General features: G+C 44.0%; 16 non-coding genes across 16 annotated transcripts; all 16 read right to left on the minus strand.

Moving 5' to 3' along the window:
• Nucleotides 1-630: 630 nt before the first annotated feature.
• trnaq-uug lies at nt 631-702 on the minus strand. The gene has a single exon. It is a non-coding gene; the product is annotated as a tRNA-Gln (tRNA).
• Nucleotides 703-1,175: 473 nt separating this feature from the next.
• Nucleotides 1,176-1,258, minus strand: trnal-cag. The gene has a single exon. It is a non-coding gene; the product is annotated as a tRNA-Leu (tRNA).
• Nucleotides 1,259-3,616: 2,358 nt separating this feature from the next.
• trnaq-uug lies at nt 3,617-3,688 on the minus strand. The gene has a single exon. It is a non-coding gene; the product is annotated as a tRNA-Gln (tRNA).
• A 480-nt stretch (nt 3,689-4,168) lies between these two features.
• Nucleotides 4,169-4,251, minus strand: trnal-cag. The gene has a single exon. It is a non-coding gene; the product is annotated as a tRNA-Leu (tRNA).
• A 2,361-nt stretch (nt 4,252-6,612) lies between these two features.
• trnaq-uug lies at nt 6,613-6,684 on the minus strand. Its single transcript has one exon. It is a non-coding gene; the product is annotated as a tRNA-Gln (tRNA).
• A 480-nt stretch (nt 6,685-7,164) lies between these two features.
• On the minus strand, nt 7,165-7,247 carry trnal-cag. Its single transcript has one exon. It is a non-coding gene; the product is annotated as a tRNA-Leu (tRNA).
• Nucleotides 7,248-9,609: 2,362 nt separating this feature from the next.
• On the minus strand, nt 9,610-9,681 carry trnaq-uug. Its single transcript has one exon. It is a non-coding gene; the product is annotated as a tRNA-Gln (tRNA).
• A 480-nt stretch (nt 9,682-10,161) lies between these two features.
• On the minus strand, nt 10,162-10,244 carry trnal-cag. The gene has a single exon. It is a non-coding gene; the product is annotated as a tRNA-Leu (tRNA).
• Nucleotides 10,245-12,605: 2,361 nt separating this feature from the next.
• trnaq-uug lies at nt 12,606-12,677 on the minus strand. The gene has a single exon. It is a non-coding gene; the product is annotated as a tRNA-Gln (tRNA).
• Nucleotides 12,678-13,156: 479 nt separating this feature from the next.
• On the minus strand, nt 13,157-13,239 carry trnal-cag. The gene has a single exon. It is a non-coding gene; the product is annotated as a tRNA-Leu (tRNA).
• Nucleotides 13,240-15,600: 2,361 nt separating this feature from the next.
• On the minus strand, nt 15,601-15,672 carry trnaq-uug. The gene has a single exon. It is a non-coding gene; the product is annotated as a tRNA-Gln (tRNA).
• A 479-nt stretch (nt 15,673-16,151) lies between these two features.
• Nucleotides 16,152-16,234, minus strand: trnal-cag. The gene has a single exon. It is a non-coding gene; the product is annotated as a tRNA-Leu (tRNA).
• Nucleotides 16,235-18,617: 2,383 nt separating this feature from the next.
• On the minus strand, nt 18,618-18,689 carry trnaq-uug. The gene has a single exon. It is a non-coding gene; the product is annotated as a tRNA-Gln (tRNA).
• A 479-nt stretch (nt 18,690-19,168) lies between these two features.
• On the minus strand, nt 19,169-19,251 carry trnal-cag. Its single transcript has one exon. It is a non-coding gene; the product is annotated as a tRNA-Leu (tRNA).
• Nucleotides 19,252-21,283: 2,032 nt separating this feature from the next.
• trnaq-cug lies at nt 21,284-21,355 on the minus strand. The gene has a single exon. It is a non-coding gene; the product is annotated as a tRNA-Gln (tRNA).
• A 476-nt stretch (nt 21,356-21,831) lies between these two features.
• Nucleotides 21,832-21,914, minus strand: trnal-cag. The gene has a single exon. It is a non-coding gene; the product is annotated as a tRNA-Leu (tRNA).
• Nucleotides 21,915-26,685: the final 4,771 nt, after the last annotated feature.

A 26,685-nucleotide genomic window follows, 5' to 3' on the forward strand; every position in this document is an offset into this window, starting at 1 on the left:
ACAGGGAGCCAGACTTAATGAAATGAAGATTGAAGAGCTCGTCATACGGCCTTTGTCTGTGACATGAAGTCATCAATGTTGAGGGACACTGGCAGCTGCAGCTGCAGGGAGGAGGGTCTACTTTCCATGCCTTAACTATTTCCCAAAATTTACTGGGATTAGAACTACAAAGAGAGAGCTGTTCCTTATAATAATCTATTTTGGCCTTGCGGACCGACCTGAGTGCACTTATTCGGTTTACATGCATGGTTGAATCGTTTGGCCTTGTTTCCATGTTGGAGGCTTTTTGGCTGCAAGTCCTCCATGAAGGCCCATACCTCTCCGGAAAGTAGGGTCCCGCTGTTTTCTGCAGCTCTGAGCTGATAGAACTGCTGGACATCTTCACTGCGTCTAAGGTCCAAAGTGTTTCCCGTTTCTTCTTCACATCTGCAAAGTCGTTTGCCTTGAAATGTCTGCCTGTGAGAGACCTTGCTGACGCAGTGTAACTACCTTGTGTCATGTTGCTGTGCTCGGCCTTGCCATGGTGAATGACTTTTGACAGTAAACTGTCCACTTGGAAACACATCCTTAAACTTTCACATACGACAAGATCAGCTGAAGGTTCGTGATTATCCAGAAGTGCTTAAATTCAGGTTCCACCGAGATTTGAACTCGGATCACTGGATTCAAAGTCCAGAGTGCTAACCATTACACCATGGAACCACTACACAGAGACGGGAGTTTCTTACGCGAAATCACCATGTATATATTATCTATGCAAGAACAGACGTGGGAGAGCTGTCGGGTTTGGCTGTTCCTCACCGTTGAATTCCTCCCCAAGCTGTTTCTGTTTCAGGTAGTGATTGTGTTTGAAACCTACATGTTGAATTGGTGATCATTAGCATCTGTTTGGTATAATTGTTTAATCAAACAGCTGACGATAAACCTACAAAATCCCTGACTTTGTGCAAGTGCGCCTGGAAGAACTGATGCTATTTTAAAAGCAAAGGGTGGTCACACCAAATATTACATGAGAGGCTAGAGAACAACTTCTTCTTTGAATCTGTATGTCAAACCCACTGTACTACTAACACTGTCTGTTTTTACTTATCACTTATCATCCAACATACAAGGAACGATTGACTCTTCTACCCCAATACCGTGTGAAAGGCATTTTGCTGAGTTTGAAAAGTAGCTGTCAGAAGTGGGATTCGAACCCACGCCTCCAGAGGAGACTGCGACCTGAACGCAGCGCCTTAGACCGCTCGGCCATCCTGACTGCGCAACCTCGTGTACAGTAGAACCTTTGCTATATCATGACAGAGTGCATACGACACGATACAATACACTATGCCATGACACAAAAGCTGAATAATGACAACAATCTAGATAGTAGCAGAGCGACATATAACAACAACACATAACATCACATGAAGCAATTACAGTTTTCTGTGAACAAGTTGGTGATTTTGCCTTTAAAAGTGGCAGTGTTGACTAGAGTGGAGAGTTTTGTTTTTTTTGTTGTTGGTTCCAATCTTAGGACCCAGCGAACTGAAAGGCGGTGCGACCTAATGATGTGTTAGCTGAAGGGATTTGTAGCCGGATGTGACTAGAAGAGCGGATGCTGTAGGTGACGGAAGAAGGATGAAGTAGACATCCCAAATACGGAGGGGTTAGGCCTAAGAGAGTTTTTTAAGTGAGCATAAACCAGTGGATCTTACGTCGAGTATGAAGGGATGTCCAGTTTATGGAGGCGTACAGATTGCAGTGGTGTGTCCTGTAAGGAGCATTGGTGGCAAGTCTGATAGCTGAGTGATTAAGAACATCTAGCCTCTCGAGAAGTCCCTTACCTTCAGACATGTAAATTACATAACCAAAGTCTAGCATGGGTAATATAGTCATCTGAATCAGGGTGAGTTTAGCAGATTGGGTGAATGATGACCGATTACGGTAGAGAAGCCCCAGTCTGGCCTTGACCTTGGCCTGTAGCTTGGTAATGTGATGAGAGTAAGATAGTGTGCTGTCTAACCAAACTCCCAAGCATTTGGATGCATTTACTTGCTCTAGTTCCACACCTCAACTTTGGTAATTACACCGGGGTGGGAGACAGTTTTTTTTCATACCAAACCCCATCAACTTTCTTTTGGAGGTATTAAGGACGAGGTGACGGTCGGAGAAAGCATGCTAGATACAATGGAAAGGTTGTTGAAGAGTTCTTAGAACCTTTTCCGGGGAGGACTCAACTGAATATAAAACAGTATCATCTGCATAGAAGTGAGTGTCCTGCACTTTTGAAAAAAGTGGTGGGCCTATAATTGAGCCTTGTGGTACTCCCTTGGTGACAGTAAGGGCCTTAGACAGCAGATCTTCTGACCTTACACTTTGGACTCTGCCAGTGAGGTAATTGGCAAACCAGCCACTGAATGCTCAGAGACACCAACGTTCCTTAGTCGGTTCGCTAGGATGGAATGGTCTACTGTGTCGAAAGCTTTTGCCAGGTCAACATTGCTTCTTGTCAAGTGAATCTGTAATAATGTCATTTAAAACCTTGACGGTTGCGGTGGTACACCTAAAGCCAGTACGAAAACCAGATTGCAAACCAGAAATTAAACTATGATCATGAAGAAAGTCAATCGGTTGCTTATTGACAAGTTTTCTGGCTCAGCTTGATCTCCACCCTTAAATAAAGGACTCACTACCGCTTCCTTCCAAGCGCTGGGAACTTCTGCACAGTGAAACGACAGGCTGAATAGGTGAGATAGAGGCTCAGCGATGATAGGGGCTGTGACTTTAATCAAGAAAGGGTCTAAGCCATCTGACCCGGATGTCTTTTTAGGGTCCAGATTAATGAGGTCATACAGCACCTGAGACTCCGTAACAGGCCGGAGGGTAAAACTGTGTTACGGGTATTGATGACTAGGGGGACGTGTTTCACATCTAGTTACCTTTGATTTAATGGGAGAAAAGGGCACGTTGGATTGGCAGGGAGGTGTGGTTAAGTCAAACAGGGAGCCAGACTTAATGAAATGAAGATTGAAGAGCTCTGTCATACGGCCTTTGTCTGTGACAATGAAGTCATCAATGTTGAGGGACACTGGCAGCTGCAGCTGCAGGGAGGAGGGTCTACTTTCCATGCCCTTAACTATTTCCCAAAATTTACTGGGATTAGAACTACAAAGAGAGAGCTGTTCCTTATAATAATCTATTTTGGCCTTGCGGACCGACCTGAGTGCACTTATTCGGTTTACATGCATGGTTGAATCGTTTGGCCTTGTTTCCATGTTGGAGGCTTTTTGGCTGCAAGTCCTCCATGAAGGCCCATACCTCTCCGGAAAGTAGGGTCCCGCTGTTTTCTGCAGCTCTGAGCTGATAGAACTGCTGGACATCTTCACTGCGTCTAAGGTCCAAAGTGTTTCCCGTTTCTTCTTCACATCTGCAAAGTCGTTTGCCTTGAAATGTCTGCCTGTGAGAGACCTTGCTGACGCAGTGTAACTACCTTGTGTCATGTTGCTGTGCTCGGCCTTGCCATGGTGAATGACTTTTGACAGTAAACTGTCCACTTGGAAACACATCCTTAAACTTTCACATACGACAAGATCAGCTGAAGGTTCGTGATTATCCAGAAGTGCTTAAATTCAGGTTCCACCGAGATTTGAACTCGGATCACTGGATTCAAAGTCCAGAGTGCTAACCATTACACCATGGAACCACTACACAGAGACGGGAGGCAGTTTCTTACGCGAAATCACCATGTATATATTATCTATGCAGAGAACAGACGTGGGAGAGCTGTCGGGTTTGGCTGTTCCTCACCCAGTTGAATTCCTCCCCAAGCTGTTTCTGTTTCAGGTAGTGATTGTGTTTGAAACCTACATGTTGAATTGGTGATCATTAGCATCTGTTTGGTATAATTGTTTAATCAAACAGCTGACGATAAACCTACAAAATCCCTGACTTTGTGCAAGTGCGCCTGGAAGAACTGATGCTATTTTAAAAGCAAAGGGTGGTCACACCAAATATTACATGAGAGGCTAGAGAACAACTTCTTCTTTGAATCTGTATGTCAAACCCACTGTACTACTAACACTGTCTGTTTTTACTTATCACTTATCATCCAACATACAAGGAACGATTGACTCTTCTACCCCAATACCGTGTGAAAGGCATTTTGCTGAGTTTGAAAAGTAGCTGTCAGAAGTGGGATTCGAACCCACGCCTCCAGAGGAGACTGCGACCTGAACGCAGCGCCTTAGACCGCTCGGCCATCCTGACTGCGCAACCTCGTGTACAGTAGAACCTTTGCTATATCATGACAGAGTGCATACGACACGATACAATACACTATGCCATGACACAAAAGCTGAATAATGACAACAATCTAGATAGTAGCAGAGCGACATATAACAACAACACATAACATCACATGAAGCAATTACAGTTTTCTGTGAACAAGTTGGTGATTTTGCCTTTAAAAGTGGCAGTGTTGACTAGAGTGGAGAGTTTTGTTTTTTTTTGTTGTTGGTTCCAATCTTAGGACCCAGCGAACTGAAAGGCGGTGCGACCTAATGATGTGTTAGCTGAAGGGATTTGTAGCCGGATGTGACTAGAAGAGCGGATGCTGTAGGTGACGGAAGAAGGATGAAGTAGACATCCCAAATACGGAGGGGTTAGGCCTAAGAGAGTTTTTTAAGTGAGCATAAACCAGTGGATCTTACGTCGAGTATGAAGGGATGTCCAGTTTATGGAGGCGTACAGATTGCAGTGGTGTGTCCTGTAAGGAGCATTGGTGGCAAGTCTGATAGCTGAGTGATTAAGAACATCTAGCCTCTCGAGAAGTCCCTTACCTTCAGACATGTAAATTACATAACCAAAGTCTAGCATGGGTAATATAGTCATCTGAATCAGGGTGAGTTTAGCAGATTGGGTGAATGATGACCGATTACGGTAGAGAAGCCCCAGTCTGGCCTTGACCTTGGCCTGTAGCTTGGTAATGTGATGAGAGTAAGATAGTGTGCTGTCTAACCAAACTCCCAAGCATTTGGATGCATTTACTTGCTCTAGTTCCACACCTCAACTTTGGTAATTACACCGGGGTGGGAGACAGTTTTTTTTTCATACCAAACCCCATCAACTTTCTTTTGGAGGTATTAAGGACGAGGTGACGGTCGGAGAAAGCATGCTAGATACAATGGAAAGGTTGTTGAAGAGTTCTTAGAACCTTTTCCGGGGAGGACTCAACTGAATATAAAACAGTATCATCTGCATAGAAGTGAGTGTCCTGCACTTTTGAAAAAAGTGGTGGGCCTATAATTGAGCCTTGTGGTACTCCCTTGGTGACAGTAAGGGCCTTAGACAGCAGATCTTCTGACCTTACACTTTGGACTCTGCCAGTGAGGTAATTGGCAAACCACGCCACTGAATGCTCAGAGACACCAACGTTCCTTAGTCGGTTCGCTAGGATGGAATGGTCTACTGTGTCGAAAGCTTTTGCCAGGTCAACATTGCTTCTTGTCAAGTGAATCTGTAATAATGTCATTTAAAACCTTGACGGTTGCGGTGGTACACCTAAAGCCAGTACGAAAACCAGATTGCAAACCAGAAATTAAACTATGATCATGAAGAAAGTCAATCGGTTGCTTATTGACAAGTTTTCTGGCTCAGCTTGATCTCCACCCTTAAATAAAGGACTCACTACCGCTTCCTTCCAAGCGCTGGGAACTTCTGCACAGTGAAACGACAGGCTGAATAGGTGAGATAGAGGCTCAGCGATGATAGGGGCTGTGACTTTAATCAAGAAAGGGTCTAAGCCATCTGACCCGGATGTCTTTTTAGGGTCCAGATTAATGAGGTCATACAGCACCTGAGACTCCGTAACAGGCCGGAGGGTAAAACTGTGTTACGGGTATTGATGACTAGGGGGACGTGTTTCACATCTAGTTACCTTTGATTTAATGGGAGAAAAGGGCACGTTGGATTGGCAGGGAGGTGTGGTTAAGTCAAACAGGGAGCCAGACTTAATGAAATGAAGATTGAAGAGCTCTGTCATACGGCCTTTGTCTGTGACAATGAAGTCATCAATGTTGAGGGACACTGGCAGCTGCAGCTGCAGGGAGGAGGGTCTACTTTCCATGCCCTTAACTATTTCCCAAAATTTACTGGGATTAGAACTACAAAGAGAGAGCTGTTCCTTATAATAATCTATTTTGGCCTTGCGGACCGACCTGAGTGCACTTATTCGGTTTACATGCATGGTTGAATCGTTTGGCCTTGTTTCCATGTTGGAGGCTTTTTGGCTGCAAGTCCTCCATGAAGGCCCATACCTCTCCGGAAAGTAGGGTCCCGCTGTTTTCTGCAGCTCTGAGCTGATAGAACTGCTGGACATCTTCACTGCGTCTAAGGTCCAAAGTGTTTCCCGTTTCTTCTTCACATCTGCAAAGTCGTTTGCCTTGAAATGTCTGCCTGTGAGAGACCTTGCTGACGCAGTGTAACTACCTTGTGTCATGTTGCTGTGCTCGGCCTTGCCATGGTGAATGACTTTTGACAGTAAACTGTCCACTTGGAAACACATCCTTAAACTTTCACATACGACAAGATCAGCTGAAGGTTCGTGATTATCCAGAAGTGCTTAAATTCAGGTTCCACCGAGATTTGAACTCGGATCACTGGATTCAAAGTCCAGAGTGCTAACCATTACACCATGGAACCACTACACAGAGACGGGAGGCAGTTTCTTACGCGAAATCACCATGTATATATTATCTATGCAGAGAACAGACGTGGGAGAGCTGTCGGGTTTGGCTGTTCCTCACCCAGTTGAATTCCTCCCCAAGCTGTTTCTGTTTCAGGTAGTGATTGTGTTTGAAACCTACATGTTGAATTGGTGATCATTAGCATCTGTTTGGTATAATTGTTTAATCAAACAGCTGACGATAAACCTACAAAATCCCTGACTTTGTGCAAGTGCGCCTGGAAGAACTGATGCTATTTTAAAAGCAAAGGGTGGTCACACCAAATATTACATGAGAGGCTAGAGAACAACTTCTTCTTTGAATCTGTATGTCAAACCCACTGTACTACTAACACTGTCTGTTTTTACTTATCACTTATCATCCAACATACAAGGAACGATTGACTCTTCTACCCCAATACCGTGTGAAAGGCATTTTGCTGAGTTTGAAAAGTAGCTGTCAGAAGTGGGATTCGAACCCACGCCTCCAGAGGAGACTGCGACCTGAACGCAGCGCCTTAGACCGCTCGGCCATCCTGACTGCGCAACCTCGTGTACAGTAGAACCTTTGCTATATCATGACAGAGTGCATACGACACGATACAATACACTATGCCATGACACAAAAGCTGAATAATGACAACAATCTAGATAGTAGCAGAGCGACATATAACAACAACACATAACATCACATGAAGCAATTACAGTTTTCTGTGAACAAGTTGGTGATTTTGCCTTTAAAAGTGGCAGTGTTGACTAGAGTGGAGAGTTTTGTTTTTTTTTGTTGTTGGTTCCAATCTTAGGACCCAGCGAACTGAAAGGCGGTGCGACCTAATGATGTGTTAGCTGAAGGGATTTGTAGCCGGATGTGACTAGAAGAGCGGATGCTGTAGGTGACGGAAGAAGGATGAAGTAGACATCCCAAATACGGAGGGGTTAGGCCTAAGAGAGTTTTTTAAGTGAGCATAAACCAGTGGATCTTACGTCGAGTATGAAGGGATGTCCAGTTTATGGAGGCGTACAGATTGCAGTGGTGTGTCCTGTAAGGAGCATTGGTGGCAAGTCTGATAGCTGAGTGATTAAGAACATCTAGCCTCTCGAGAAGTCCCTTACCTTCAGACATGTAAATTACATAACCAAAGTCTAGCATGGGTAATATAGTCATCTGAATCAGGGTGAGTTTAGCAGATTGGGTGAATGATGACCGATTACGGTAGAGAAGCCCCAGTCTGGCCTTGACCTTGGCCTGTAGCTTGGTAATGTGATGAGAGTAAGATAGTGTGCTGTCTAACCAAACTCCCAAGCATTTGGATGCATTTACTTGCTCTAGTTCCACACCCTCAACTTTGGTAATTACACCGGGGTGGGAGACAGTTTTTTTTTCATACCAAACCCCATCAACTTTCTTTTGGAGGTATTAAGGACGAGGTGACGGTCGGAGAAAGCATGCTAGATACAATGGAAAGGTTGTTGAAGAGTTCTTAGAACCTTTTCCGGGGAGGACTCAACTGAATATAAAACAGTATCATCTGCATAGAAGTGAGTGTCCTGCACTTTTGAAAAAAGTGGTGGGCCTATAATTGAGCCTTGTGGTACTCCCTTGGTGACAGTAAGGGCCTTAGACAGCAGATCTTCTGACCTTACACTTTGGACTCTGCCAGTGAGGTAATTGGCAAACCACGCCACTGAATGCTCAGAGACACCAACGTTCCTTAGTCGGTTCGCTAGGATGGAATGGTCTACTGTGTCGAAAGCTTTTGCCAGGTCAACATTGCTTCTTGTCAAGTGAATCTGTAATAATGTCATTTAAAACCTTGACGGTTGCGGTGGTACACCTAAAGCCAGTACGAAAACCAGATTGCAAACCAGAAATTAAACTATGATCATGAAGAAAGTCAATCGGTTGCTTATTGACAAGTTTTCTGGCTCAGCTTGATCTCCACCCTTAAATAAAGGACTCACTACCGCTTCCTTCCAAGCGCTGGGAACTTCTGCACAGTGAAACGACAGGCTGAATAGGTGAGATAGAGGCTCAGCGATGATAGGGGCTGTGACTTTAATCAAGAAAGGGTCTAAGCCATCTGACCCGGATGTCTTTTTAGGGTCCAGATTAATGAGGTCATACAGCACCTGAGACTCCGTAACAGGCCGGAGGGTAAAACTGTGTTACGGGTATTGATGACTAGGGGGACGTGTTTCACATCTAGTTACCTTTGATTTAATGGGAGAAAAGGGCACGTTGGATTGGCAGGGAGGTGTGGTTAAGTCAAACAGGGAGCCAGACTTAATGAAATGAAGATTGAAGAGCTCTGTCATACGGCCTTTGTCTGTGACAATGAAGTCATCAATGTTGAGGGACACTGGCAGCTGCAGCTGCAGGGAGGAGGGTCTACTTTCCATGCCCTTAACTATTTCCCAAAATTTACTGGGATTAGAACTACAAAGAGAGAGCTGTTCCTTATAATAATCTATTTTGGCCTTGCGGACCGACCTGAGTGCACTTATTCGGTTTACATGCATGGTTGAATCGTTTGGCCTTGTTTCCATGTTGGAGGCTTTTTGGCTGCAAGTCCTCCATGAAGGCCCATACCTCTCCGGAAAGTAGGGTCCCGCTGTTTTCTGCAGCTCTGAGCTGATAGAACTGCTGGACATCTTCACTGCGTCTAAGGTCCAAAGTGTTTCCCGTTTCTTCTTCACATCTGCAAAGTCGTTTGCCTTGAAATGTCTGCCTGTGAGAGACCTTGCTGACGCAGTGTAACTACCTTGTGTCATGTTGCTGTGCTCGGCCTTGCCATGGTGAATGACTTTTGACAGTAAACTGTCCACTTGGAAACACATCCTTAAACTTTCACATACGACAAGATCAGCTGAAGGTTCGTGATTATCCAGAAGTGCTTAAATTCAGGTTCCACCGAGATTTGAACTCGGATCACTGGATTCAAAGTCCAGAGTGCTAACCATTACACCATGGAACCACTACACAGAGACGGGAGGCAGTTTCTTACGCGAAATCACCATGTATATATTATCTATGCAGAGAACAGACGTGGGAGAGCTGTCGGGTTTGGCTGTTCCTCACCCAGTTGAATTCCTCCCCAAGCTGTTTCTGTTTCAGGTAGTGATTGTGTTTGAAACCTACATGTTGAATTGGTGATCATTAGCATCTGTTTGGTATAATTGTTTAATCAAACAGCTGACGATAAACCTACAAAATCCCTGACTTTGTGCAAGTGCGCCTGGAAGAACTGATGCTATTTTAAAAGCAAAGGGTGGTCACACCAAATATTACATGAGAGGCTAGAGAACAACTTCTTCTTTGAATCTGTATGTCAAACCCACTGTACTACTAACACTGTCTGTTTTTACTTATCACTTATCATCCAACATACAAGGAACGATTGACTCTTCTACCCCAATACCGTGTGAAAGGCATTTTGCTGAGTTTGAAAAGTAGCTGTCAGAAGTGGGATTCGAACCCACGCCTCCAGAGGAGACTGCGACCTGAACGCAGCGCCTTAGACCGCTCGGCCATCCTGACTGCGCAACCTCGTGTACAGTAGAACCTTTGCTATATCATGACAGAGTGCATACGACACGATACAATACACTATGCCATGACACAAAAGCTGAATAATGACAACAATCTAGATAGTAGCAGAGCGACATATAACAACAACACATAACATCACATGAAGCAATTACAGTTTTCTGTGAACAAGTTGGTGATTTTGCCTTTAAAAGTGGCAGTGTTGACTAGAGTGGAGAGTTTTGTTTTTTTTTGTTGTTGGTTCCAATCTTAGGACCCAGCGAACTGAAAGGCGGTGCGACCTAATGATGTGTTAGCTGAAGGGATTTGTAGCCGGATGTGACTAGAAGAGCGGATGCTGTAGGTGACGGAAGAAGGATGAAGTAGACATCCCAAATACGGAGGGGTTAGGCCTAAGAGAGTTTTTTAAGTGAGCATAAACCAGTGGATCTTACGTCGAGTATGAAGGGATGTCCAGTTTATGGAGGCGTACAGATTGCAGTGGTGTGTCCTGTAAGGAGCATTGGTGGCAAGTCTGATAGCTGAGTGATTAAGAACATCTAGCCTCTCGAGAAGTCCCTTACCTTCAGACATGTAAATTACATAACCAAAGTCTAGCATGGGTAATATAGTCATCTGAATCAGGGTGAGTTTAGCAGATTGGGTGAATGATGACCGATTACGGTAGAGAAGCCCCAGTCTGGCCTTGACCTTGGCCTGTAGCTTGGTAATGTGATGAGAGTAAGATAGTGTGCTGTCTAACCAAACTCCCAAGCATTTGGATGCATTTACTTGCTCTAGTTCCACACCTCAACTTTGGTAATTACACCGGGGTGGGAGACAGTTTTTTTTTCATACCAAACCCCATCAACTTTCTTTTGGAGGTATTAAGGACGAGGTGACGGTCGGAGAAAGCATGCTAGATACAATGGAAAGGTTGTTGAAGAGTTCTTAGAACCTTTTCCGGGGAGGACTCAACTGAATATAAAACAGTATCATCTGCATAGAAGTGAGTGTCCTGCACTTTTGAAAAAAGTGGTGGGCCTATAATTGAGCCTTGTGGTACTCCCTTGGTGACAGTAAGGGCCTTAGACAGCAGATCTTCTGACCTTACACTTTGGACTCTGCCAGTGAGGTAATTGGCAAACCACGCCACTGAATGCTCAGAGACACCAACGTTCCTTAGTCGGTTCGCTAGGATGGAATGGTCTACTGTGTCGAAAGCTTTTGCCAGGTCAACATTGCTTCTTGTCAAGTGAATCTGTAATAATGTCATTTAAAACCTTGACGGTTGCGGTGGTACACCTAAAGCCAGTACGAAAACCAGATTGCAAACCAGAAATTAAACTATGATCATGAAGAAAGTCAATCGGTTGCTTATTGACAAGTTTTCTGGCTCAGCTTGATCTCCACCCTTAAATAAAGGACTCACTACCGCTTCCTTCCAAGCGCTGGGAACTTCTGCACAGTGAAACGACAGGCTGAATAGGTGAGATAGAGGCTCAGCGATGATAGGGGCTGTGACTTTAATCAAGAAAGGGTCTAAGCCATCTGACCCGGATGTCTTTTTAGGGTCCAGATTAATGAGGTCATACAGCACCTGAGACTCCGTAACAGGCCGGAGGGTAAAACTGTGTTACGGGTATTGATGACTAGGGGGACGTGTTTCACATCTAGTTACCTTTGATTTAATGGGAGAAAAGGGCACGTTGGATTGGCAGGGAGGTGTGGTTAAGTCAAACAGGGAGCCAGACTTAATGAAATGAAGATTGAAGAGCTCTGTCATACGGCCTTTGTCTGTGACAATGAAGTCATCAATGTTGAGGGACACTGGCAGCTGCAGCTGCAGGGAGGAGGGTCTACTTTCCATGCCCTTAACTATTTCCCAAAATTTACTGGGATTAGAACTACAAAGAGAGAGCTGTTCCTTATAATAATCTATTTTGGCCTTGCGGACCGACCTGAGTGCACTTATTCGGTTTACATGCATGGTTGAATCGTTTGGCCTTGTTTCCATGTTGGAGGCTTTTTGGCTGCAAGTCCTCCATGAAGGCCCATACCTCTCCGGAAAGTAGGGTCCCGCTGTTTTCTGCAGCTCTGAGCTGATAGAACTGCTGGACATCTTCACTGCGTCTAAGGTCCAAAGTGTTTCCCGTTTCTTCTTCACATCTGCAAAGTCGTTTGCCTTGAAATGTCTGCCTGTGAGAGACCTTGCTGACGCAGTGTAACTACCTTGTGTCATGTTGCTGTGCTCGGCCTTGCCATGGTGAATGACTTTTGACAGTAAACTGTCCACTTGGAAACACATCCTTAAACTTTCACATACGACAAGATCAGCTGAAGGTTCGTGATTATCCAGAAGTGCTTAAATTCAGGTTCCACCGAGATTTGAACTCGGATCACTGGATTCAAAGTCCAGAGTGCTAACCATTACACCATGGAACCACTACACAGAGACGGGGGCAGTTTCTTACGCGAAATCACCATGTATATATTATCTATGCAGAGAACAGACGTGGGAGAGCTGTCGGGTTTGGCTGTTCCTCACCCAGTTGAATTCCTCCCCAAGCTGTTTCTGTTTCAGGTAGTGATTGTGTTTGAAACCTACATGTTGAATTGGTGATCATTAGCATCTGTTTGGTATAATTGTTTAATCAAACAGCTGACGATAAACCTACAAAATCCCTGACTTTGTGCAAGTGCGCCTGGAAGAACTGATGCTATTTTAAAAGCAAAGGGTGGTCACACCAAATATTACATGAGAGGCTAGAGAACAACTTCTTCTTTGAATCTGTATGTCAAACCCACTGTACTACTAACACTGTCTGTTTTTACTTATCACTTATCATCCAACATACAAGGAACGATTGACTCTTCTACCCCAATACCGTGTGAAAGGCATTTTGCTGAGTTTGAAAAGTAGCTGTCAGAAGTGGGATTCGAACCCACGCCTCCAGAGGAGACTGCGACCTGAACGCAGCGCCTTAGACCGCTCGGCCATCCTGACTGCGCAACCTCGTGTACAGTAGAACCTTTGCTATATCATGACAGAGTGCATACGACACGATACAATACACTATGCCATGACACAAAAGCTGAATAATGACAACAATCTAGATAGTAGCAGAGCGACATATAACAACAACACATAACATCACATGAAGCAATTACAGTTTTCTGTGAACAAGTTGGTGATTTTGCCTTTAAAAGTGGCAGTGTTGACTAGAGTGGAGAGTTTTGTTTTTTTTTGTTGTTGGTTCCAATCTTAGGACCCAGCGAACTGAAAGGCGGTGCGACCTAATGATGTGTTAGCTGAAGGGATTTGTAGCCGGATGTGACTAGAAGAGCGGATGCTGTAGGTGACGGAAGAAGGATGAAGTAGACATCCCAAATACGGAGGGGTTAGGCCTAAGAGAGTTTTTTAAGTGAGCATAAACCAGTGGATCTTACGTCGAGTATGAAGGGATGTCCAGTTTATGGAGGCGTACAGATTGCAGTGGTGTGTCCTGTAAGGAGCATTGGTGGCAAGTCTGATAGCTGAGTGATTAAGAACATCTAGCCTCTCGAGAAGTCCCTTACCTTCAGACATGTAAATTACATAACCAAAGTCTAGCATGGGTAATATAGTCATCTGAATCAGGGTGAGTTTAGCAGATTGGGTGAATGATGACCGATTACGGTAGAGAAGCCCCAGTCTGGCCTTGACCTTGGCCTGTAGCTTGGTAATGTGATGAGAGTAAGATAGTGTGCTGTCTAACCAAACTCCCAAGCATTTGGATGCATTTACTTGCTCTAGTTCCACACCTCAACTTTGGTAATTACACCGGGGTGGGAGACAGTTTTTTTTTCATACCAAACCCCATCAACTTTCTTTTGGAGGTATTAAGGACGAGGTGACGGTCGGAGAAAGCATGCTAGATACAATGGAAAGGTTGTTGAAGAGTTCTTAGAACCTTTTCCGGGGAGGACTCAACTGAATATAAAACAGTATCATCTGCATAGAAGTGAGTGTCCTGCACTTTTGAAAAAAGTGGTGGGCCTATAATTGAGCCTTGTGGTACTCCCTTGGTGACAGTAAGGGCCTTAGACAGCAGATGTTCTGACCTTACACTTTGGACTCTGCCAGTGAGGTAATTGGCAAACCACGCCACTGAATGCTCAGAGACACCAACGTTCCTTAGTCGGTTCGCTAGGATGGAATGGTCTACTGTGTCGAAAGCTTTTGCCAGGTCAACATTGCTTCTTGTCAAGTGAATCTGTAATAATGTCATTTAAAACCTTGACGGTTGCGGTGGTACACCTAAAGCCAGTACGAAAACCAGATTGCAAACCAGAAATTAAACTATGATCATGAAGAAAGTCAATCGGTTGCTTATTGACAAGTTTTCTGGCTCAGCTTGATCTCCACCCTTAAATAAAGGACTCACTACCGCTTCCTTCCAAGCGCTGGGAACTTCTGCACAGTGAAACGACAGGCTGAATAGGTGAGATAGAGGCTCAGCGATGATAGGGGCTGTGACTTTAATCAAGAAAGGGTCTAAGCCATCTGACCCGGATGTCTTTTTAGGGTCCAGATTAATGAGGTCATACAGCACCTGAGACTCCGTAACAGGCCGGAGGGTAAAACTGTGTTACGGGTATTGATGACTAGGGGGACGTGTTTCACATCTAGTTACCTTTGATTTAATGGGAGAAAAGGGCACGTTGGATTGGCAGGGAGGTGTGGTTAAGTCAAACAGGGAGCCAGACTTAATGAAATGAAGATTGAAGAGCTCTGTCATACGGCCTTTGTCTGTGACAATGAAGTCATCAATGTTGAGGGACACTGGCAGCTGCAGCTGCAGGGAGGAGGGTCTACTTTCCATGCCCTTAACTATTTCCCAAAATTTACTGGGATTAGAACTACAAAGAGAGAGCTGTTCCTTATAATAATCTATTTTGGCCTTGCGGACCGACCTGAGTGCACTTATTCGGTTTACATGCATGGTTGAATCGTTTGGCCTTGTTTCCATGTTGGAGGCTTTTTGGCTGCAAGTCCTCCATGAAGGCCCATACCTCTCCGGAAAGTAGGGTCCCGCTGTTTTCTGCAGCTCTGAGCTGATAGAACTGCTGGACATCTTCACTGCGTCTAAGGTCCAAAGTGTTTCCCGTTTCTTCTTCACATCTGCAAAGTCGTTTGCCTTGAAATGTCTGCCTGTGAGAGACCTTGCTGACGCAGTGTAACTACCTTGTGTCATGTTGCTGTGCTCGGCCTTGCCATGGTGAATGACTTTTGACAGTAAACTGTCCACTTGGAAACACATCCTTAAACTTTCACATACGACAAGATCAGCTGAAGGTTCGTGATTATCCAGAAGTGCTTAAATTCAGGTTCCACCGAGATTTGAACTCGGATCACTGGATTCAAAGTCCAGAGTGCTAACCATTACACCATGGAACCACTACACAGAGACGGGGGCAGTTTCTTACGCGAAATCACCATGTATATATTATCTATGCAGAGAACAGACGTGGGAGAGCTGTCGGGTTTGGCTGTTCCTCACCCAGTTGAATTCCTCCCCAAGCTGTTTCTGTTTCAGGTAGTGATTGTGTTTGAAACCTACATGTTGAATTGGTGATCATTAGCATCTGTTTGGTATAATTGTTTAATCAAACAGCTGACGATAAACCTACAAAATCCCTGACTTTGTGCAAGTGCGCCTGGAAGAACTGATGCTATTTTAAAAGCAAAGGGTGGTCACACCAAATATTACATGAGAGGCTAGAGAACAACTTCTTCTTTGAATCTGTATGTCAAACCCACTGTACTACTAACACTGTCTGTTTTTACTTATCACTTATCATCCAACATACAAGGAACGATTGACTCTTCTACCCCAATACCGTGTGAAAGGCATTTTGCTGAGTTTGAAAAGTAGCTGTCAGAAGTGGGATTCGAACCCACGCCTCCAGAGGAGACTGCGACCTGAACGCAGCGCCTTAGACCGCTCGGCCATCCTGACTGCGCAACCTCGTGTACAGTAGAACCTTTGCTATATCATGACAGAGTGCATACGACACGATACAATACACTATGCCATGACACAAAAGCTGAATAATGACAACAATCTAGATAGTAGCAGAGCGACATATAACAACAACACATAACATCACATGAAGCAATTACAGTTTTCTGTGAACAAGTTGGTGATTTTGCCTTTAAAAGTGGCAGTGTTGACTAGAGTGGAGAGTTTTGTTTTTTTTTGTTGTTGGTTCCAATCTTAGGACCCAGCGAACTGAAAGGCGGTGCGACCTAATGATGTGTTAGCTGAAGGGATTTGTAGCCGGATGTGACTAGAAGAGCGGATGCTGTAGGTGACGGAAGAAGGATGAAGTAGACATCCCAAATACGGAGGGGTTAGGCCTAAGAGAGTTTTTTAAGTGAGCATAAACCAGTGGATCTTACGTCGAGTATGAAGGGATGTCCAGTTTATGGAGGCGTACAGATTGCAGTGGTGTGTCCTGTAAGGAGCATTGGTGGCAAGTCTGATAGCTGAGTGATTAAGAACATCTAGCCTCTCGAGAAGTCCCTTACCTTCAGACATGTAAATTACATAACCAAAGTCTAGCATGGGTAATATAGTCATCTGAATCAGGGTGAGTTTAGCAGATTGGGTGAATGATGACCGATTACGGTAGAGAAGCCCCAGTCTGGCCTTGACCTTGGCCTGTAGCTTGGTAATGTGATGAGAGTAAGATAGTGTGCTGTCTAACCAAACTCCCAAGCATTTGGATGCATTTACTTGCTCTAGTTCCACATCCTCAACTTTGGTAATTACACCGGGGTGGGAGACAGTTTTTTTTTCATACCAAACCCCATCAACTTTCTTTTGGAGGTATTAAGGACGAGGTGACGGTCGGAGAAAGCATGCTAGATACAATGGAAAGGTTGTTGAAGAGTTCTTAGAACCTTTTCCGGGGAGGACTCAACTGAATATAAAACAGTATCATCTGCATAGAAGTGAGTGTCCTGCACTTTTGAAAAAAGTGGTGGGCCTATAATTGAGCCTTGTGGTACTCCCTTGGTGACAGTAAGGGCCTTAGACAGCAGATGTTCTGACCTTACACTTTGGACTCTGCCAGTGAGGTAATTGGCAAACCACGCCACTGAATGCTCAGAGACACCAACGTTCCTTAGTCGGTTCGCTAGGATGGAATGGTCTACTGTGTCGAAAGCTTTTGCCAGGTCAACATTGCTTCTTGTCAAGTGAATCTGTAATAATGTCATTTAAAACCTTGACGGTTGCGGTGGTACACCTAAAGCCAGTACGAAAACCAGATTGCAAACCAGAAATTAAACTATGATCATGAAGAAAGTCAATCGGTTGCTTATTGACAAGTTTTCTGGCTCAGCTTGATCTCCACCCTTAAATAAAGGACTCACTACCGCTTCCTTCCAAGCGCTGGGAACTTCTGCACAGTGAAACGACAGGCTGAATAGGTGAGATAGAGGCTCAGCGATGATAGGGGCTGTGACTTTAATCAAGAAAGGGTCTAAGCCATCTGACCCGGATGTCTTTTTAGGGTCCAGATTAATGAGGTCATACAGCACCTGAGACTCCGTAACAGGCCGGAGGGTAAAACTGTGTTACGGGTATTGATGACTAGGGGGACGTGTTTCACATCTAGTTACCTTTGATTTAATGGGAGAAAAGGGCACGTTGGATTGGCAGGGAGGTGTGGTTAAGTCAAACAGGGAGCCAGACTTAATGAAATGAAGATTGAAGAGCTCTGTCATACGGCCTTTGTCTGTGACAATGAAGTCATCAATGTTGAGGGACACTGGCAGCTGCAGCTGCAGGGAGGAGGGTCTACTTTCCATGCCCTTAACTATTTCCCAAAATTTACTGGGATTAGAACTACAAAGAGAGAGCTGTTCCTTATAATAATCTATTTTGGCCTTGCGGACCGACCTGAGTGCACTTATTCGGTTTACATGCATGGTTGAATCGTTTGGCCTTGTTTCCATGTTGGAGGCTTTTTGGCTGCAAGTCCTCCATGAAGGCCCATACCTCTCCGGAAAGTAGGGTCCCGCTGTTTTCTGCAGCTCTGAGCTGATAGAACTGCTGGACATCTTCACTGCGTCTAAGGTCCAAAGTGTTTCCCGTTTCTTTGTGCTTCTTCACATCTGCAAAGTCGTTTGCCTTGAAATGTCTGCCTGTGAGAGACCTTGCTGACGCAGTGTAACTACCTTGTGTCATGTTGCTGTGCTCGGCCTTGCCATGGTGAATGACTTTTGACAGTAAACTGTCCACTTGGAAACACATCCTTAAACTTCACATACGACAAGATCAGCTGAAGGTTCGTGATTATCCAGAAGTGACAGTTGCACTCGCGCTTAAATTCAGGTTCCACCGAGATTTGAACTCGGATCACTGGATTCAAAGTCCAGAGTGCTAACCATTACACCATGGAACCACTACACAGAGACGGGAGGCAGTTTCTTACGCGAAATCACCATGTATATATTATCTATGCAGAGAACAGACGTGGGAGAGCTGTCGGGTTTGGCTGTTCCTCACCCAGTTGAATTCCTCCCCAAGCTGTTTCTGTTTCAGGTAGTGATTGTGTTTGAAACCTACATGTTGAATTGGTGATCATTAGCATCTGTTTGGTATAATTGTTTAATCAAACAGCTGACGATAAACCTACAAAATCCCTGACTTTGTGCAAGTGCGCCTGGAAGAACTGATGCTATTTTAAAAGCAAAGGGTGGTCACACCAAATATTACATGAGAGGCTAGAGAACAACTTCTTCTTTGAATCTGTATGTCAAACCACTGTACTACTAACACTGTCTGTTTTTACTTATCACTTATCATCCAACATACAAGGAACGATTGACTCTTCTACCCCAATACCGTGTGAAAGGCATTTTGCTGAGTTTGAAAAGTAGCTGTCAGAAGTGGGATTCGAACCCACGCCTCCAGAGGAGACTGCGACCTGAACGCAGCGCCTTAGACCGCTCGGCCATCCTGACTGCGCAACCTTGTACAGTAGAACCTTTGCTATATCATGACAGAGTGCATACGACACGATACAATACACTATGCCATGACACAAAAGCTGAATAATGACAACAATCTAGATAGTAGCAGAGCGACATATAACAACAACACATAACATCACATGAAGCAATTACAGTTTTCTGTGAACAAGTTGGTGATTTTGCCTTTAAAAGTGGCAGTGTTGACTAGAGTGGAGAGTTTTGTTTTTTTTTGTTGTTGGTTCCAATCTTAGGACCCAGCGAACTGAAAGGCGGTGTGACCTAATGATGTGTTAGCTGAAGGGATTTGTAGCCGGATGTGACTAGAAGAGCGGATGCTGTAGGTGACGGAAGAAGGATGAAGTAGACATCCCAAATACGGAGGGGTTAGGCCTAAGAGAGTTTTTTAAGTGAGCATAAACCAGTGGATCTTACGTCGAGTATGAAGGGATGTCCAGTTTATGGAGGCGTACAGATTGCAGTGGTGTGTCCTGTAAGGAGCATTGGTGGCAAGTCTGATAGCTGAGTGATTAAGAACATCTAGCCTCTCGAGAAGTCCCTTACCTTCAGACATGTAAATTACATAACCAAAGTCTAGCATGGGTAATATAGTCATCTGAATCAGGGTGAGTTTAGCAGATTGGGTGAATGATGACCGATTACGGTAGAGAACCCCCAATCTTTAAAAAAGTGGTGGGCCTAAAATTGAGCCTTGTGGTACTCCCTTGGTGACAGTAAGGGCCTTAGACAGCAGATGTTCTGACCTTACACTTTGGACTCTGCCAGTGAGGTAATTGGCAAACCACGCCACTGAATGCTCAGAGACACCAACGTTCCTTAGTCGGTTCGCTAGGATGGAATGGTCTACTGTGTCGAAAGCTTTTGCCAGGTCAACATTGCTTCTTGTCAAGTGAATCTGTAATAATGTCATTTAAAACCTTGACGGTTGCGGTGGTACACCTAAAGCCAGTACGAAAACCAGATTGCAAACCAGAAATTAAACTATGATCATGAAGAAAGTCAATCGGTTGCTTATTGACAAGTTTTCTGGCTCAGCTTGATCTCCACCCTTAAATAAAGGACTCACTACCGCTTCCTTCCAAGCGCTGGGAACTTCTGCACAGTGAAACGACAGGCTGAATAGGTGAGATAGAGGCTCAGCGATGATAGGGGCTGTGACTTTAATCAAGAAAGGGTCTAAGCCATCTGACCCGGATGTCTTTTTAGGGTCCAGATTAATGAGGTCATACAGCACCTGAGACTCCGTAACAGGCCGGAGGGTAAAACTGTGTTACGGTATTGATGACTAGGGGGACGTGTTTCACATCTAGTTACCTTTGATTTAATGGGAGAAAAGGGCACGTTGGATTGGCAGGGAGGTGTGGTTAAGTCAAACAGGGAGCCAGACTTAATGAAATGAAGATTGAAGAGCTCTGTCATACGGCCTTTGTCTGTGACAATGAAGTCATCAATGTTGAGGGACACTGGCAGCTGCAGCTGCAGGGAGGAGGGTCTACTTTCCATGCCCTTAACTATTTCCCAAAATTTACTGGGATTAGAACTACAAAGAGAGAGCTGTTCCTTATAATAATCTATTTTGGCCTTGCGGACCGCCTGAGTGCACTTATTCGGTTTACATGCATGGTTGAATCGTTTGGCCTTGTTTCCATGTTGGAGGCTTTTTGGCTGCAAGTCCTCCATGAAGGCCCATACCTCTCCGGAAAGTAGGGTCCCGCTGTTTTCTGCAGCTCTGAGCTGATAGAACTGCTGGACATCTTCACTGCGTCTAAGGTCCAAAGTGTTTCCCGTTTCTTCTTCACATCTGCAAAGTCGTTTGCCTTGAAATGTCTGCCTGTGAGAGACCTTGCTGACGCAGTGTAACTACCTTGTGTCATGTTGCTGTGCTCGGCCTTGCCATGGTGAATGACTTTTGACAGTAAACTGTCCACTTGGAAACACATCCTTAAACTTTCACATACGACAAGATCAGCTGAAGGTTCGTGATTATCCAGAAGTGCTTAAATTCAGGTTCCACCGAGATTTGAACTCGGATTACTGGATTCAGAGTCCAGAGTGCTAACCATTACACCATGGAACCACTACACAGAGACGGGAGGCAGTTTCTTACGCGAAATCACCATGTATATATTATCTATGCAGAGAACAGACGTGGGAGAGCTGTCGGGTTTGGCTATTCCTCACCCAGTTGAATTCCTCCCCAAGCTGTTTCTGTTTCAGGTAATGATTGTGTTTGAAACCTACATGTTGAATTGGTGATCATTAGCATCTGTTTGGTATAATTGTTTAATCAAACAGCTGACGATAAACCTACAAAATCCCTGACTTTGTGCAAGTGCGCCTGGAAGAACTGATGCTATTTTAAAAGCAAAGGGTGGTCACACCAAATATTACATGAGAGGCTAGAGAACAACTTCTTCTTTGAATCTGTATGTCAAACCCACTGTACTACTAACACTGTCTGTTTTTACTTATCATTATCCAACATACAAGGAACGATTGACTCTTCTACCCCAATACCGTGTGAAAGGCATTTTGCTGAGTTTGAAAAGTAGCTGTCAGAAGTGGGATTCGAACCCACGCCTCCAGAGGAGACTGCGACCTGAACGCAGCGCCTTAGACCGCTCGGCCATCCTGACTGCGCAACCTCGTGTACAGTAGAACCTTTGCTATATCATGACAGAGTGCATACGACACGATACAATACACTATGCCATGACACAAAAGCTGAATAATGACAACAATCTAGATAGTAGCAGAGCGACATATAACAACAACACATAACATCACATGAAGCAATTACAGTTTTCTGTGAACAAGTTGGTGATTTTGCCTTTAAAAGTGGCAGTGTTGACTAGAGTGGAGAGTTTTGTTTTTTTTGTTGTTGGTTCCAATCTTAGGACCCAGCGAACTGAAAGGCGGTGCGACCTAATGATGTGTTAGCTGAAGGGATTTGTAGCCGGATGTGACTAGAAGAGCGGATGCTGTAGGTGACGGAAGAAGGATGAAGTAGACATCCCAAATACGGAGGGGTTAGGCCTAAGAGAGTTTTTTAAGTGAGCATAAACCAGTGGATCTTACGTCGAGTATGAAGGGATGTCCAGTTTATGGAGGCGTACAGATTGCAGTGGTGTGTCCTGTAAGGAGCATTGGTGGCAAGTCTGATAGCTGAGTGATTAAGAACATCTAGCCTCTCGAGAAGTCCCTTACCTTCAGACATGTAAATTACATAACCAAAGTCTAGCATGGGTAATATAGTCATCTGAATCAGGGTGAGTTTAGCAGATTGGGTGAATGATGACCGATTACGGTAGAGAACCCCCAATCTTTAAAAAAGTGGTGGGCCTAAAATTGAGCCTTGTGGTACTCCCTTGGTGACAGTAAGGGCCTTAGACAGCAGATGTTCTGACCTTACACTTTGGACTCTGCCAGTGAGGTAATTGGCAAACCACGCCACTGAATGCTCAGAGACACCAACGTTCCTTAGTCGGTTCGCTAGGATGGAATGGTCTACTGTGTCGAAAGCTTTTGCCAGGTCAATAAAACAAGCAGCACAACATTGCTTCTTGTCAAGTGAATCTGTAATAATGTCATTTAAGACCTTGACGGTTGCGGTGGTGAGACTCCGTAACAGGCCGGAGGGTAAAACTGTGTTACAGGTATTGATGACTAGGGGGATGTGTTTCACATCTAGTTACCTTTGATTTAATGGGAGAAAAGGGCACGTTGGATTGGCAGGGAGGTGTGGCTAAGTCAAACAGGGAGCCAGACTTAATGAAATGAAGATTGAAGAGCTCTGTCATACGGCCTTTGTCTGTGACAATGAAATCATCAATAATAATAATAATAATAATAATCCTTATTTGTAGAGCACTTTTCAAAAACAAGTTACAAAGTTCTTTAACAAGTGTAAAGAATAATACAAAAAAAAAAGATAAGAGCATGAAAATTTTAATATAAAATTAGTAAAATACAATAAAATAAAAGGGATAAAATAAAGTCAAATAAGATCGGGAAAAGCTCTCCTATAAAAGTATGTTTTAAGAAGGGACTTAAAAGAGTTCACTGACTCAGCCGACCTGATTTCCTCGGGCAGGCTGTTCCAGAGCCTCGGGGCCCTGACAGCAAACGCTCTGTCCCCTTTAGTTTTCAGTCGAGACTCTGGAACAGACAACAGACCTCTGCCCGAGGATCTCAAGGTACGTGCTGGTGCGTATGGGACTAAAAGGTCAGAAATATAACAAGGCGAGAGACCATGAAGAGCTTTAAAAGTGATCAATAGAATTTTAAAGTCAATTCTAAAACATACTGGGAGCCAGTGTAATGAAGCTAAAATAGGAGTAATGTGGTCATATTTCTTTGTTCTGGTTAAAAGCCTGGCAGCTGAGTTCTGGACAGTCTGGAGTCGATCAATAGATTTTTGGGTTAAACAGGTGAAAAGGCTGTTGCAATAATCCAGGCGTGATGAGATGAAGGCGTGTAAAATGGTCTCGGTATCCTTAAAAGTTAGCATAGATCGAATTTTAGCTATATTTCTAAGTTGATAAAAACATGATTGAACAAGCTTTGTGGTGTGCTGCTCGAAATTTAAATTACTATCAAACCAAACACCAAGGTTCTTTGCCACAGGCTTAATGTGATTTACTAGGGAACCAGCAGATGGCAGTATTTGATTTGCCATCTGCTGGGACCCGATGACCAGGATTTCTGTTTTGTCTGAGTTCAGCTGGAGGAAATTATTTGACATCCATTTTTTACTTCACAAAGGCAGTTGTTAAGTGAACTCAGCATTCCAGGGTCTGTGGATCTGACGGGCAAGTATATTTGTGTGTCATCAGCATAAATATGAAAAGAAATGCCATGTTTATGGATAATATGTCCAAGGGGAAGCAGATACAAGGAAAACAAAATGGGTCCTAAGACCGACCCCTGAGGCACACCATATTTAACTGGACAGAATGAAGAGACATAGTTGTTTACAGACACGCAAAACTTCCTATTTGACAGGTAGGATTGAAACCATTCTAGAGCAGTACCAGAGATCCCCACCCAGTGCCTCAGTCTGTCTAACATGATGTTGTGATCAATGGTGTCAAAAGCAGCGCTAAGGTCCAGGAGTACAAGGACTGAGCACATACCTTCATCAGCAGACATTAAAAGGTCATTGGTGAGTTTAAGCAGGGCAGTCTCAGTGCTGTGGTACTTCCTGAAACCAGATTGAAACTTTTCAAATATTTTGTTATTTTCCAGCACAGTGAGCAGCTGTTTGGACACAATTCTTTCTAGAATCTTTGCAATAAAAGGCAGTTTAGAAATTGGTCTAAAATTTTGTGGGAGGGAGGGATCTAAACCAGGTTTCTTTAAAAGTGGGTTCACGCAAGCCGTTTTAAAATAATCAGGGACACAACCAGTAGATAGGGAGCTGTTGAAAACAGAGATCAAATGGGGCCCAACAGAATCTATTACTTTAGTAAAAATTTGTAGGTATTATATCAAGTGGGCTGGAGGACACTCTCATTTGTGATATTGTTTTTAAAAGCTCAGACAAGTCGATGGGATAAAACTGGTTAAAACTCTGTTGTTGCTGGTGAGGAACCTCTGAGTAAGAGGCCGCGGGGGTAATAGAGGCTCTGATTGACACCACCTTATTGGTAAAATAAGATAAAAACAATTCACAGTCATCATTACTTCCAGCTGAGGCACAAGGAGGGGTTGGGTTTACCAGCTGATCCACAGTCTTAAACAGAAACCTGGGATTGTGTTTATGTGTAGTAATGAGTTCAGAAAAATAGTGTGTTCTCGCATCCTTAACCATTTTATTGTAGTTAATTAATAAATCCTTCAGACTGAGGTAATGGACTTGGAGATTGGATTTTTTCCATCTGCGCTCTGCTTTCCTGCATTCCCTTTTTAGGCTGCGAATGCTGTCATTTATCCAGGGTTGTTTACTAGCTTTAGACGTAGGCCTAACCTTTAGAGGAGCAGTAATATTTAGTGACGACAAGCAGATATGATTGAAGTGATCAACCAGATTGTTGGTGTTGGAATCAGACAGGTGTTGGCTTTGGCTCTGAAAGACTGCGCAAAACTTTGAAACACTTTGTTCATTAAAGATGCGAGAACACACGGAGCTTGGTGAGGCGGCATGAGTAACAGGCGAATCGCAGCTAAAGACAATACATCTGTGGTCAGATATGGTCATGTCCAATAATTCCACAGAGGAAATGCTGACACCCAGGGTAAAAACCAAGTCCAGTGTATGACCACGGTTATGTGTTTGCCCTTTGACATGTTGTTTGAAGTTAAAAGAAGTGGCCATATTTAAAAAGTCAGTTGCATTAACATTGTTGGGGTCATCAACATGAATATTAAAATCGCCACAAAGAACAATTCTGTCATAATTTAAAACCAGAGTAGATAAAAATTCAGGAAGTTCTGATAAAAATCCTCCAGGCGGTTTTGGGGGGCGATAAATTATAACAAATATGATAGGTTGCAGCCCTCCAACTTTAAGAGTGAGAACTTCAAAGGATTTAAATTCTTCACAGCGTACTTGATGACATTTAAAATTTTTCCTATACACGCTCACTAGCCCACCACCACGACCACTGACCCTCGGTTGACTAAAGCAATCATATTGAGGCGGACACAGTTCAGCTAGCTGGCTATAGTCATTCATTTGCAACCATGATTCAGTTAAAAACATAAAATCTAGATTTGCAGACAAGATAAAATCATTTAAGATAAAAGTCTTACTTGAAAGTGATCTCACATTGAAGAGAGCCATTTTAAATGAGTTTGTTCTGGGTGCTGGAGTTGGTGCAGTTGTCCTAATCCTTAAGAGATTACTATGATTTCTGTGTGGGATGTGCACATTTCGGTTTACTGGTCTATGCGTGATGATGACAGGAATAGAAGTCTGTGGAACAGCGCTGGGAGCAGACGGCTTTACATGCCAGCAGGTGGAGACAGTTGTTTGTGGCAGTGAGGCAGAGATCTGTTCAGTGAGCGGTGGTGTGTCCAGGTGTGCTGCATGAATGATTAGTCATTCACGTAAGTCATGTGTGGACCGCACCACATGCTGTATGTGCGCAGCTAACATTTCTGAGCCCCGTTTGTTTGGGTGAAGTCCGTCTGTCTTAAAAAGAGACATTCTTTGCCAGAAAATATTAAAATTATCCACATAAATATTAAAATTATCCACATAAAACATCAATGTTGAGGGACACTGGCAGCTGCAGGGAGGAGGGTCTACTTTCCATGCCCTTAACTATTTCCCAAAATTTACTGGGATTAGAACTACAAAGAGAGAGCTGTTCCTTATAATAATCTCTTTTGGCCTTGCGGACCGCCTGAGTACACTTATTCGGCCTTATGTGGTTTACATGCATGGTTGAATCGTTGGGCCTT

The sequence above is a fragment of the Micropterus salmoides genome, unplaced genomic scaffold, assembly GCF_014851395.1.
Source record: "Micropterus salmoides isolate LMB-PRFRI ecotype aquatic unplaced genomic scaffold, ASM1485139v1 Ms_hic_scaffold_1755, whole genome shotgun sequence".
Classification (NCBI taxonomy): domain Eukaryota; kingdom Metazoa; phylum Chordata; class Actinopteri; order Centrarchiformes; family Centrarchidae; genus Micropterus; species Micropterus salmoides.